The sequence below is a fragment of the Heterodontus francisci genome, chromosome 16 (genome assembly GCF_036365525.1).
Source record: "Heterodontus francisci isolate sHetFra1 chromosome 16, sHetFra1.hap1, whole genome shotgun sequence".
NCBI classification, from domain to species: Eukaryota; Metazoa; Chordata; class Chondrichthyes; order Heterodontiformes; family Heterodontidae; genus Heterodontus; species Heterodontus francisci.
The window spans coordinates 99,300,030-99,312,170 of record NC_090386.1 but is presented as its reverse complement, the minus strand read 5'-3'; the positions used below and the strand labels follow the sequence as shown (position 1 = coordinate 99,312,170).

At 53.3% G+C, this 12,141-nt stretch overlaps 1 protein-coding gene across 3 annotated transcripts in view; it reads right to left on the bottom strand.

Moving 5' to 3' along the window:
- Positions 1-11,531, bottom strand: part of chd6 (chromodomain helicase DNA binding protein 6) — a 344,698-nt gene extending 333,167 nt beyond the window's left edge. For all 3 annotated transcript variants that reach the window (XM_068048713.1, XM_068048715.1, XM_068048714.1), the window contains exon 1: positions 11,448-11,531. The gene's annotated coding sequence lies outside the window, so the exon portion shown is untranslated. The remainder of the gene's footprint in view (positions 1-11,447) is intronic.
- Positions 11,532-12,141: the final 610 nt, after the last annotated feature.

Sequence of the window (12,141 nt, the reverse complement as noted above, 5' to 3'; positions counted from 1 at the left end):
TCACGCATGCGCTGCAGCTTCGTGGAGCTTCTCAGTCGGAAGGTAAGTAAAGGGATGGTCGGGCCCGGCTCTGCTGTGGATCGGTCGAGTTCGGGTCGCGTTCTTTTTCCCGACCAAAGCAAGCCTTTACTTGGTGGTCATCTTTCAAAATTCTATAGACTCTAGAATGGTTCCTGCAGTTTGGAAGGTGGAAATTGTAACCGCACTATTTAAGAAAGGAGGGAGAGAGAAAACGGGGAACTACAGACCTGTTAGTCTGTCAGTCGTAGGGAAAATGCTAGAATCTGTAATAAAGGATGTGATAACAGGACACTTAGAAAATAATGGTAGGACTGGGCAGAGTCAACATGGATTTATGAAAGGGAAATCATGTTTAACAAACTTGTTGCAGATTTTTGAGGATGTAACTATAAGAATAGATAAGGGGGAACCGGTGGATGTGGTATATTTAGACTTTCAGAAAGCTTTTGATAAGGTCCCACACAAGAGGCTAGTAAACAAAATTAGAGCACATGGGATTGGGGGAATATACTAGCATGGATTGAGAACTGGTTAACGAACATAAAACAAAGAGTAGGAATAAATGGATCATTTTCAGGTTGGCAGGTTGTGACTAGTGGCGTTCCGCAAGGATCAGTGCTTGGGCCCCAGCTATTCACAATCTATATCAATGATTTGGATGTGGGGATTAAATTTAATATTTCCAAGTTTTCAGATTGCAAAACGAGGTGGAAGTGTGAGTTGTGAGGAGGATGCAAATATGCTTGAAGGTGATTTGGAGAGGCTAAGTGAGGGGCAAAAGTTTGTTAGATGGAATACATTGTGGAGTAATGTGAGGTTATCCACTTTGGTAAGAAAAACAGAAATACAGAGTATTTCTTAAATGGTGAGAGGCTGGAAAGTGTTGAACTTCAAAGGACTAGGGTGTCATTGTTCATGAGTCACCTTGCTAATGTGCAGGTACAGCAAGCAATTAAGGCGGCAAATGGTATGTTGGCCTTTATTACAAGAGGATTTGAGTATAGGAGTAAAGTGGTCTTACTGCAATTATATAGAGCCTTGGTGAGACCGGATCTGGATTATTGTAGGTAGTTTTGGTCTCTTTACCTAAGCAAAGATATACTTGCCATAGAGATAGTGCAACGAAGGTTCACCAAACTAATTCCTGGGATGAAGGTATTGCCCTATGAGGAAGACTGGGTCTTCAGTCTCTGGAGCTTAGAAGAATGACAGGTGATCTCATCCAATAATAAATTCTTACAAGGCTTGACTGGATAGATGCAGGAAGGATATTTCCCCTGGCTGGGGAGTCTAGAACCAGGGCACACAATCTCAGAATAAGGGGCAGACCAGTTAGGACTGAGATGCAGAGGAATTTCTTCACTCAGAGGGTGGTGAATCTCTGGAATTCTCTGCCCCAGAGGGCTGTGGAGGCTCAGTTGTTGAGTATGTTCAAGACGGAGATCGACAGATTTCTACATATTAAAAACATCAAGGGATAAGGGGGGCGTGCAGGAAATGGCATTGAAGTAGATCAGCCATGATCTCACTGAATGGCAGAGCAGGCTCAAAGGGCTGAATGGCTCCTATTTCTTGTGTTCTTATGCTCTGAGGGTGAACAATCCCAGCTTCTTCAGCCTGCCAACATAACAATGTCCTTCTCTTAAAGTTGCTAGAGTATGGACCAGGTCAAGAACATGTGGTCATCATGTCAATCAAAGAATCACAGAATGTTTACAGCACAGAAAGAGGTTACTTGGCCCATCACGTCTGCGCTGGCCGAAAAACGAGCCACCCAGCCTAATCCCACCTTTCAGCATTTCTCAACAAAAGTGCCTGTATCATACTTGCATCAATCCAATTCTCCTGCGTGCTTCAGCAACTTGGTCTGATAAGTAGACTAGGTAAAAATCAACTCAGCAGACCAGTGACATTCCACATCCAGTGTTGGCCACCAATAATCAGGTCAGAAAAATAGGCAAGTAGGCAGCCTTTGGCCAGTCACACGACACATCCAGGGCTCTTGGAGCCCTGCCCCAAAAGGCCTGAAAATGCCCAACATTTACATCTGGCCTCAGGACCCAAAACAAAGGGATCTTCCTCCACCAGGACAACCAAGGACCCCAAGAGATGAAAATGTACAAACCCACTAACCAACTATGTGAAGCAACATGCGATGATGCTGATGGTGGTGACTGGGAACTAGACAAATAGAAACTTTGCTCAAGTGTCTATGTAAGTCAGTGATGAGAGAACCAATCTGTACCTCTAGTACCACAAGAACGAGCATGATCAGGTGAGTGCCCACAGAATGGCATAGAATTTACAGCACAGGAACAGGTCATTCAGCCCAACAGGTCTACGCTGGTGTTTGTGCTCCACACCAGCCTCCCTTCCACCCCTCTATCAGCATATCCTTCTATTCCTTTCTTCCTCATGAGCTTTTCCACTTAAATGCATCGATGCTGTGCACCTAAACCACTCCCTGTGGTAGCGAGTTCCACATTCTCACCACTCTCTGGATAAAGAAGTTTCTCCTGAATTCCCTATTGGATTTATTGGTGGCATCTTATATTTTATGACTTCCAGTTTTGGTCTCACCCCCTATCGAACCCCTTCATAATCTTGAAGAGCTTTATAAGATCACCTCTCAAGTTTTCTCTTTTCTAGGGAAAAGCTCCAGCCTATTCAGGAAGGATCCATGACCATAAGTTCAGGATGGGGATTCTCCAATCCCATCAAGCCCCACAATTCGATTTTCTTTATTCTTTCTCAGGATGTGGGCAGCACTGGCAAAACCAGCATTTGTTGCCCATCCCCAATTGCCCTTGAGAAGGTGGCAGTGTGCTGCCTTCTTCAACCACTGCTGTCCACCTGCTGTGGGTTCATCCACAGTGCTGTTCGGGAGAAAGTTCCAGAATTTTGATCCAGTGACAGTGAAGGAACTATATCGCCGTTCCAAGTCAGGATGGTGTGTGGCTTGGAGGGAACTTACAGGTGGTGGTGTTCCCATGCATCTGCTGTCCTTGCTCTTCTAGGTGGTAGAGGTCACGGGGTTGGAAGGTGCTGTTGAAGGAGTCTTGGTGCATTGCTGTAGTGCATCTTGTAGATGGTACACACTGCTGCCAGTGCGTCGATGGTGGAGGGAGTGAATGTTTGTGGATGGGGTGCCAATCAAGCAGGCTGTTTTGTTCTGGGTGGCATCAAGCTTCCTGAGTGTTGTGTGAGCTGCACTTATCCAGGCAAGTGGAGAGTATTCCATCACACTCCTGACTTGTGCCATGTAGATGGTGGACAGGCTCTGGGGAGACAGGAGCTGAATTACTTGCCGCAGGAATCCTAGCCTCTGATCTGCTCTTGTAGCCACGGTATTTATATGGCTACTCCAGTTTAGTTTCTGGTCAATGGTAACCCCCAGGCTGTCGATAGTGGGGGATTCAGTGATCATAATGCCACTGAACGTCAAGGGGAGATGGTCAGATTCTCTCTTGTTGGAGATGGTCATTGTCTGGCACTTAAGAGGCATATAACATTCACGCCACATATCAGCCCAAGCCTGGATATTGTCCAGGTCTTGCTGCATTTCTACACAGACTGCTTCAGTATCTGAGGAGTCGCAAATGGTGCTGAACATTGCACAATCAGCAAACATCTCCACTTCTGACCTTATGATTGAAGGATGTACATTGATGATGCAGCTGAAGATAGTTGGGCCTAGGACATTACCCTGAGGAACTCCTGCAGCAATGTCCTGGGGCTTAGATGACTGGCCTCCAACAACCACATCCATCTTCCTTTGTGCTAGCAATGACTCCAACCAGTGCAGCGCTTTCCCCTCGATTCTCATTGACTTCAGTTTGGCTGGGGATCCTTGATGCCAGACTCGGTCAAATGCTGCCTTGTTATCCAGGGCAGTCACTCTTACCTCTCGCCTTCAGCTCTTTTGTTCATGTTTGGACCAAGGCTATAATGAGGTCAGGAGCCCAGTGGCCCTGGCAGAACCCAAACTTAGCATCAGTGAACAGGCTATTGCTGAGTACATGTACTTGATAGCACTGTCGACAACACCTTCCATCATTGATGGTCGAAAGTAGACTGATTTATTTTTATTCTTTTATGGGATGTGGACGTCACTGGCGGCACCAGCATTTATTGCCCATCCCTAATTGCCCTTGAACTGAGTGGCTTGCTAGGCCATTTCAGAGGGCAGTTAAGAGTCAGCCACATTGCTGTGGGTCTGGAGTCACATGTAGACCAGACCAGGTATGGACGGCAGATTTCCTTCCCTAAAAGACATTAGTGAACCAGATGGGTTTTTACAACAATCGATGATGGTGAAACTATTACTGAATCTAGTTTTCAATTCCAGATTTTTATTAACTACTTGAACTTAAATTCCACCAACTGCTGTGGTGGGATTTGAACCAGTGTCACCGGGCATTAGCCTGGGCCTCTGGATTACTAGTCCAATGACAGTACCACTAAGCCACCGTCTCCCCATTGATGGGACAGTAATTGGTCAGATTGGATTTGTCCTGGTTTTTGTGGATAGGACATATTTGGGCAAGTTTCCATATTGCTGGGTAAATGCCAGTGTTGTAGCTGTACTGGAACAGTTTGGCTAGGGGTGCGGCTAGTTCTTCAACACAGGTCTTCAGTACTAAAGATGGGATGTTGTCAGGACACATGGCCTTTGCAGTATCCAGTGCCTGCAGCCTTTTCTTGATATCACATGGAATGAATTGGACTGGCTGAAGACTGGCATCTTTGATGCTGGGGACCTCAGGAGGAGGCCGAGATGGATCATCCACTCGGCACTTCTGGCTCAAGATGGTTGCGAATGCTTCAGCCTTTTCTTTTGCACTGATCTGCTGGGCTCCCCCATCATTGAGGATGGGGATATTTGTGCAGCCTCCTCCTCTGGTTTGCTGTTTAATTGCCCACCACCATTCACAACTGGATGTGGCAGGACTAGAGAGCTTTGATCTGATCTGTTGGTTGTGGGATTGCTTAATTCTGTCTATTGCATGCGGCTTCTGTTGTTTGGCATGCAAGTAGTCCTGTGTTGTACCTTCACCAGGTTGATACCTCATTTTTAGCTATGCCTGTTGCTGTTCTTGGCATGCTCTCCTGCACACCTCATTGTACCATGGTTGATCCCTTGGCTTGATGGTAATGGTAGAGCGAGGGATATGCCGGGCCATGAGGGTACAGACTGTGGTTGACTACAATTCTGCTGCTGCAGATAGTTTACAGCACCTCATGGAGGCCCAATTTTGAGTTGTCAGATCTGTTCTGAATCTATCCTATTTAGCACGGTGGCAGTGCCACGCAACACGAGGGAGGGCATCCTCAGTTTGAAGACAGGACTTCATTTTCACAACGATTGCGCGTTGGTCACTCCTACCAATACTGTCATGGACAGATGCATCTGCAACAGGTAGATTGGTGGAGACAAGGTCTAGTCAGTTTTTCCCTCTTGTTGGTTCCCTCACCACTTGTCATAGACCCAGTCTAGCAGCTATGTCCTTCAGGACTGCGCCCACTCGATCAATAGTGGAGCTACCGAACCACTCTTGGTGATGGACATTGAAATCCCCCATCCAGAGTACATTCTGTGCCCTTGCCACCCTGTGTTTCTTCCAAGTAGTGTTCAACATGGAGGACTACTGATTCATCAGCTGAGGGGGGGGTAGTAGGTGGTAATCGGCAGGAGGTTTCCTTGCCCATGTTTGACCTGCTGCCATGAGACTTCATGGGGTCTGGAGTCAATGTTGAGGACTCCCAGGGGAACTGCCTCTCGACTGTAGACCACAGTGCCGCCGCCTCTGGTGGGTCTGTCCAGCCGGTGGGACAAGTCAAACCCAGGGATGGCAATGGTGCTGTCTGGGACATTGGATGTAAAGTATGATTCTATGAGTATGTCGATGTCAGCCTGTTGCTTGACTTATCAACTGACATCAAGAGGCTCAGTCACCAGGAAGGATCATGGGGAGAACAATCGAGATGCAGGAACTCCAGCCAGTGTCAACTAACTCAGCACAGACAACGGAGCCCCAGGGTCCAGGTGGCTCCTTACACAAGAAATGGCAGCATACTATTTGACTGTAAAGTTATCACAGCAATCCTGATCCTGTGCTCACTTAACTTGTTCTGTGCACAACAGGGAGTTGTAGGTTAGTGACTGGAATGCCACAGGTAGGATATTTGGGACATTATACCCCAAATTTACCCAGAGAGGTGTTCACACCATCTTAATAAAGATTTATTGCCCTCTTTAACCACCAATCTGAAGTCGTTTTTTTTTTATTCATTCATGGCATGTGGGCGTCACTGGCCAGGCCAGCATTTACTGCCCATCCTCAATTGCCCTTGAGAAGGTGGTGGTGAGCTGCTTTCTTGAACCTCTGCAGTCTATTTGGGGTAGGTAGACCCACAGTGCTGTTTGGAAGGGAGTTCAGGATTTTGACCCAGCGACAGTGAAGGAACGGCGATATAGTTCCAAGTCAGGATGGTGTGTGACTTGGAGGGGAACTTGCAGGTGGTGGTGTTCCCATGTATTTGCTGCCCTTGTCCTTCAGGTTGGTAGTTTAAATGGGGATTTTAAATGCAACTGTATTTTACTATTCTGTGCTCAATTCTTAAACGAATGCAAAGTTTGGCAAGGAAAAAGTGTTGTTGAGAAGAGAGGAATAAAATGAAGCAGCATGGCCTGGATGGAACCTCCAAATACATCTACTGAGAATAAAAATACAACTCAGTTCCCAAGTACCCCATTTGGTGCATTAGGCCAGGAAGAATGAAAAGAACAATGAGGCACCAAAGGGCTAGTGAATTCCTTTGGGATATGGATCCACATCTTCAGTATGGTTGTGTGTCTGGAAAGCGCGAGGGGGAGGGGTGCAGAGGAATACTTCAACTTCTAACTACAAGCAAACATTTCTGGATTTGTTAAAGAAAAATAAATCAAATACCCAGTATCAGCTTGCTTACAAAAGCACAACATTCAATTTAAAACAAACAGAAAGGGAGGATTTTAGTTTTTGGTAAAGGAGACTACTTTAAAATATTTTGCCATGATTTGAAATGGATAAAACAAAATATTACTCAAGATACCCGAAACATTAAAATATTCTAACACTAATTTAGTATATAGTTTATTCAGGCAAATCATGAGACTTAAATGTTTTACAGATTAGGAAACATTTTAAAATAGATTTTAAAAGTTATAAATCTAACTAGATAAAATAAAATTTAAAGATGCCCATCAATTTTTATACAGATCTGAAAACCTTAAGCTTTTATATATGTGCCTGGAAGAACAATGCAGTAATTTCTGGTTTAGTAAAATGTTATACAACCACCACCTCCCCCCCAACAAAAATTATATTTGCAGATTCAAGTCTGAAATATATGCAAGTTGTGGAATATCGTGTGCCAAACCAGGTACAAACTCCAGCTTCAGCTCGAATATAAATGTATTATTCTCCCCCCGTTCCAAATCCTTTAAGCAACAAAAGGGGGCAAATCATTGAAGGCACTTCCTCTCCACTCAATCAGAAAAGTCTCCCAGTTACACAGACAGAGATACCGTGAGTGAAGTGGGGTGAGGAAGAACCAGACCGGGGGATTGGGGAGTGGTGGGCAGAGACGGGGACTGAGGGGGGGGGAAGCAGAGGGGGGGGAATGGGGGGTGGGGGGGAATGGGGGGTGGGGGGGAATGGGGGTGGGGGGGGGGGATGACGGTGGCTTGGGAGGGGGAGCCGAGGGTGTCTGGGGGGGGGGTGAGGGTGTCTGGGGGGGGGGGTGAGGGTGTCTGGGGGGGGGGGTGAGGGTGTCTGGGGGGGGGGGTGAGGGTGTCTGGGGGGGGGGGTGAGGGTGTCTGGGGGGGGGGGGTGAGGGTGTCTGGGGGGGGGGGTGAGGGTGTCTGGGGGGGGGGGTGAGGGTGTCTGGGGGGGGGGGTGAGGGTGTCTGGGGGGGGGGGTGAGGGTGTCTGGGGGGGGGGGTGAGGGTGTCTGGGGGGGGGGTGAGGGTGTCTGGGGGGGGGGTGAGGGTGTCTGGGGGGGGGGGTGAGGGTGTCTGGGGGGGGGGGTGAGGGTGTCTGGGGGGGGGGGTGAGGGTGTCTGGGGGGGGGGGGGTGAGGGTGTCTGGGGGGGGGGGTGAGGGTGTCTGGGGGGGGGGGTGAGGGTGTCTGGGGGGGGGGTGAGGGTGTCTGGGGGGGGGGGTGAGGGTGTCTGGGGGGGGGGTGAGGGTGTCTGGGGGGGGGGGGTGAGGGTGTCTGGGGGGGGGGGTGAGGGTGTCTGGGGGGGGGGGGTGAGGGTGTATGGGGGGGGGTGAGGGTGTATGGGGGGGGGTGAGGGTGTATGGGGGGGGGTGAGGGTGTATGGGGGGGGGGTGAGGGTGTATGGGGGGGGTGAGGTGTATGGGGGGGGTGAGGGTGTATGGGGGGGGGTGAGGGTGTATGGGGGGGGGTGAGGGTGTATGGGGGGGGGTGAGGGTGTATGGGGGGGGGTGAGGGTGTATGGGGGGGGGTGAGGGTGTATGGGGGGGGGTGAGGGTGTATGGGGGGGGGTGAGGGTGTATGGGGGGGGGTGAGGGTGTATGGGGGGGGTGAGGGTGTATGGGGGGGGGTGAGGGTGTATGGGGGGGGTGAGGGTGTATGGGGGGGGTGAGGGTGTATGGGGGGGGTGAGGGTGTATGGGGGGGGTGAGGGTGTATGGGGGGGGTGAGGGTGTATGGGGGGGGTGAGGGTGTATGGGGGGGGTGAGGGTGTATGGGGGGGGTGAGGGTGTATGGGGGGGGTGAGGGTGTATGGGGGGGGTGAGGGTGTATGGGGGGGGTGAGGGTGTATGGGGGGGGTGAGGGTGTATGGGGGGGGTGAGGGTGTATGGGGGGGGTGAGGGTGTATGGGGGGGGTGAGGGTGTATGGGGGGGGTGAGGGTGTATGGGGGGGGTGAGGGTGTATGGGGGGGGTGAGGGTGTATGGGGGGGGGTGAGGGTGTATGGGGGTGGGGGTGAGGGTGTATGGGGGTGGGGGTGAGGGTGTATGGGGGTGGGGGTGAGGGTGTATGGGGGTGGGGGTGAGGGTGTATGGGGGTGGGGGTGAGGGTGTATGGGGGTGGGGGTGAGGGTGTATGGGGGTGGGGGTGAGGGTGTATGGGAGGGGGGGGTGAGGGTGTATGGGAGGGGGGGGTGAGGGTGTATGGGAGGGGGGGGTGAGGGTGTATGGGAGGGGGGGGTGAGGGTGTATGGGAGGGGGGGGTGAGGGTGTATGGGAGGGGGGGGTGAGGGTGTATGGGAGGGGGGGGTGAGGGTGTATGGGAGGGGGGGGGTGAGGGTGTATGGGAGGGGGGGGTGAGGGTGTATGGGAGGGGGGGGTGAGGGTGTATGGGAGGGGGGGGTGAGGGTGTATGGGAGGGGGGGGTGAGGGTGTATGGGAGGGGGGGGTGAGGGTGTATGGGAGGGGGGGGTGAGGGTGTATGGGAGGGGGGGGTGAGGGTGTATGGGAGGGGGGGGTGAGGGTGTATGGGAGGGGGGGGTGAGGGTGTATGGGAGGGGGGGGTGAGGGTGTATGGGAGGGGGGGGTGAGGGTGTATGGGAGGGGGGGGTGAGGGTGTATGGGAGGGGGGGGTGAGGGTGTATGGGAGGGGGGGGTGAGGGTGTATGGGAGGGGGGGGTGAGGGTGTATGGGAGGGGGGGGTGAGGGTGTATGGGAGGGGGGGGTGAGGGTGTATGGGAGGGGGGGGTGAGGGTGTATGGGAGGGGGGGGTGAGGGTGTATGGGAGGGGGGGGTGAGGGTGTATGGGAGGGGGGGGGTGAGGGTGTATGGGAGGGGGGGGGTGAGGGTGTATGGGAGGGGGGGGTGAGGGTGTATGGGAGGGGGGGGGTGAGGGTGTATGGGAGGGGGGGGTGAGGGTGTATGGGAGGGGGGGGTGAGGGTGTATGGGAGGGGGGGTGAGGGTGTATGGGAGGGGGGGGTGAGGGTGTATGGGAGGGGGGGGTGAGGGTGTATGGGAGGGGGGGGTGAGGGTGTATGGGAGGGGGGGGTGAGGGTGTATGGGAGGGGGGGGTGAGGGTGTATGGGAGGGGGGGGTGAGGGTGTATGGGAGGGGGGGGTGAGGGTGTATGGGAGGGGGGGTGAGGGTGTATGGGAGGGGGGGTGAGGGTGTATGGGAGGGGGGGTGAGGGTGTATGGGAGGGGGGGGTGAGGGTGTATGGGAGGGGGGGTGAGGGTGTATGGGAGGGGGGGGTGAGGGTGTATGGGAGGGGGGGGTGAGGGTGTATGGGAGGGGGGGGGTGAGGGTGTATGGGAGGGGGGGGGTGAGGGTGTATGGGAGGGGGGGGGTGAGGGTGTATGGGAGGGGGGGGGTGAGGGTGTATGGGAGGGGGGGGGTGAGGGTGTATGGGAGGGGGGGGTGAGGGTGTATGGGAGGGGGGGTGAGGGTGTATGGGAGGGGGGGTGAGGGTGTATGGGAGGGGGGGGTGAGGGTGTATGGGAGGGGGGGGGGTGAGGGTGTATGGGAGGGGGGGGTGAGGGTGTATGGGAGGGGGGGGTGAGGGTGTATGGGAGGGGGGGTGAGGGTGTATGGGGGGGGGGGTGAGGGTGTATGGGAGGGGGGGTGAGGGTGTATGGGAGGGGGGGTGAGGGTGTATGGGAGGGGGGGGTGAGGGTGTATGGGAGGGGGGGGTGAGGGTGTATGGGAGGGGGGGGTGAGGGTGTATGGGGGGGGGTGAGGGTGTATGGGAGGGGGGGTGAGGGTGTATGGGAGGGGGGGTGAGGGTGTATGGGAGGGGGGGTGAGGGTGTATGGGAGGGGGGGTGAGGGTGTATGGGAGGGGGGGGCGGGTGAGGGTGTATGGGGGGGGTGAGGGTGTATGGGAGGGGGGGCGGGTGAGGGTGTATGGGGGGGGGTGAGGGTGTATGGGAGGGGGGGGCGGGTGAGGGTGTATGGGGGGGTGAGGGTGTGTGGGAGGGGGGGGTGAGGGTGTGTGGGAGGGGGGGGTGAGAGTGTATGGGGGGGTGAGGGCGTATGGGAGGGGGGGGCGGGTGAGGGTGTATGGGAGGGTGAGGGGAATTAATCCCACCCCCCCAAACCTTACAACCCATAGCCATCCAACCCCTCCCCCAACTTTACCTCAGAGCCCAGCTCCTGGAAGGTGGATTTAAACATTCCACACTTCTAATGGATGGGGTGGGGTGGGGTGGGGATGTGTGTGTGTGTGTGTGGGTGGGTGGGGGGGTGGGGGGGGGGGGGGGGGAGAGAGATGGTGATTCAGAGACAGGGAGAGGGTAAAGGGGAGAAAAGTGCAGCACTGGTTTCCAACCACTTCCATTCCCCACAAACCGAGCTGATAGTTTCCATCACAGGTAGACTGGAGACTTGAAGAGAAAGATGCTGCGAGGAGGGAGGGGGTGATTGAAATAGTAAAGTTACCACAAGTACTTACCTAAAATGGCCACTGCTACAGCCAAAATACAAACAGCTATTATTTGGGAACTTTACTGCCGACGGTGCTCGCACAGGCTCCAGCGCAACCCAACCTGCTAGCGGAAGCCCGCCCCCTTTGCCAGCCGCGTCCCGCCCCTCCCCAGCGACCGGGGCGCTCATTGGTCAGAGTGCCCGCCCGTCAACGTTTCCGCACCTGCCATTGGTCTCCTGTGGCTGTCCGTCAGAGCCGCGCGGCGGCGTTTCCCGTTTCAAGCTGGGTTACGCGGCGCGCGCGCGGGGGCGGGGCCACGGCCCGGTGCCTGTTCCATTGTGCAGATTTGCATTTCTGTTAGAGTCTGCTCGATTGGCCGCATCAGGTATACACACACACAACAAAGAGCAAATAACCATGCACATCCCGTCATTGCAGATTGCACTCGTTCATGCACTTTTTTAAAATGCAAAGGAAAATTGCATTTCTCCCTTTGCAGTTTCCCTCTTTGCCTGTTTCTTTCTTACCCCACTCTCTCTCCCCCACTTTGAGATCCACCAATCGCATGGGCTTTTACTTATTGATAATGGTACAGCGACATCATACAGAAAGCAAAAAAAAACCATTGCAATCCACGTACTGCTCATGTTTCATTTCCCGGATGTAGCAAAATGCCTGCATTTTGTTAAGAGGTTTTTGAAGAAAGCTTTGGGAAGTTTAA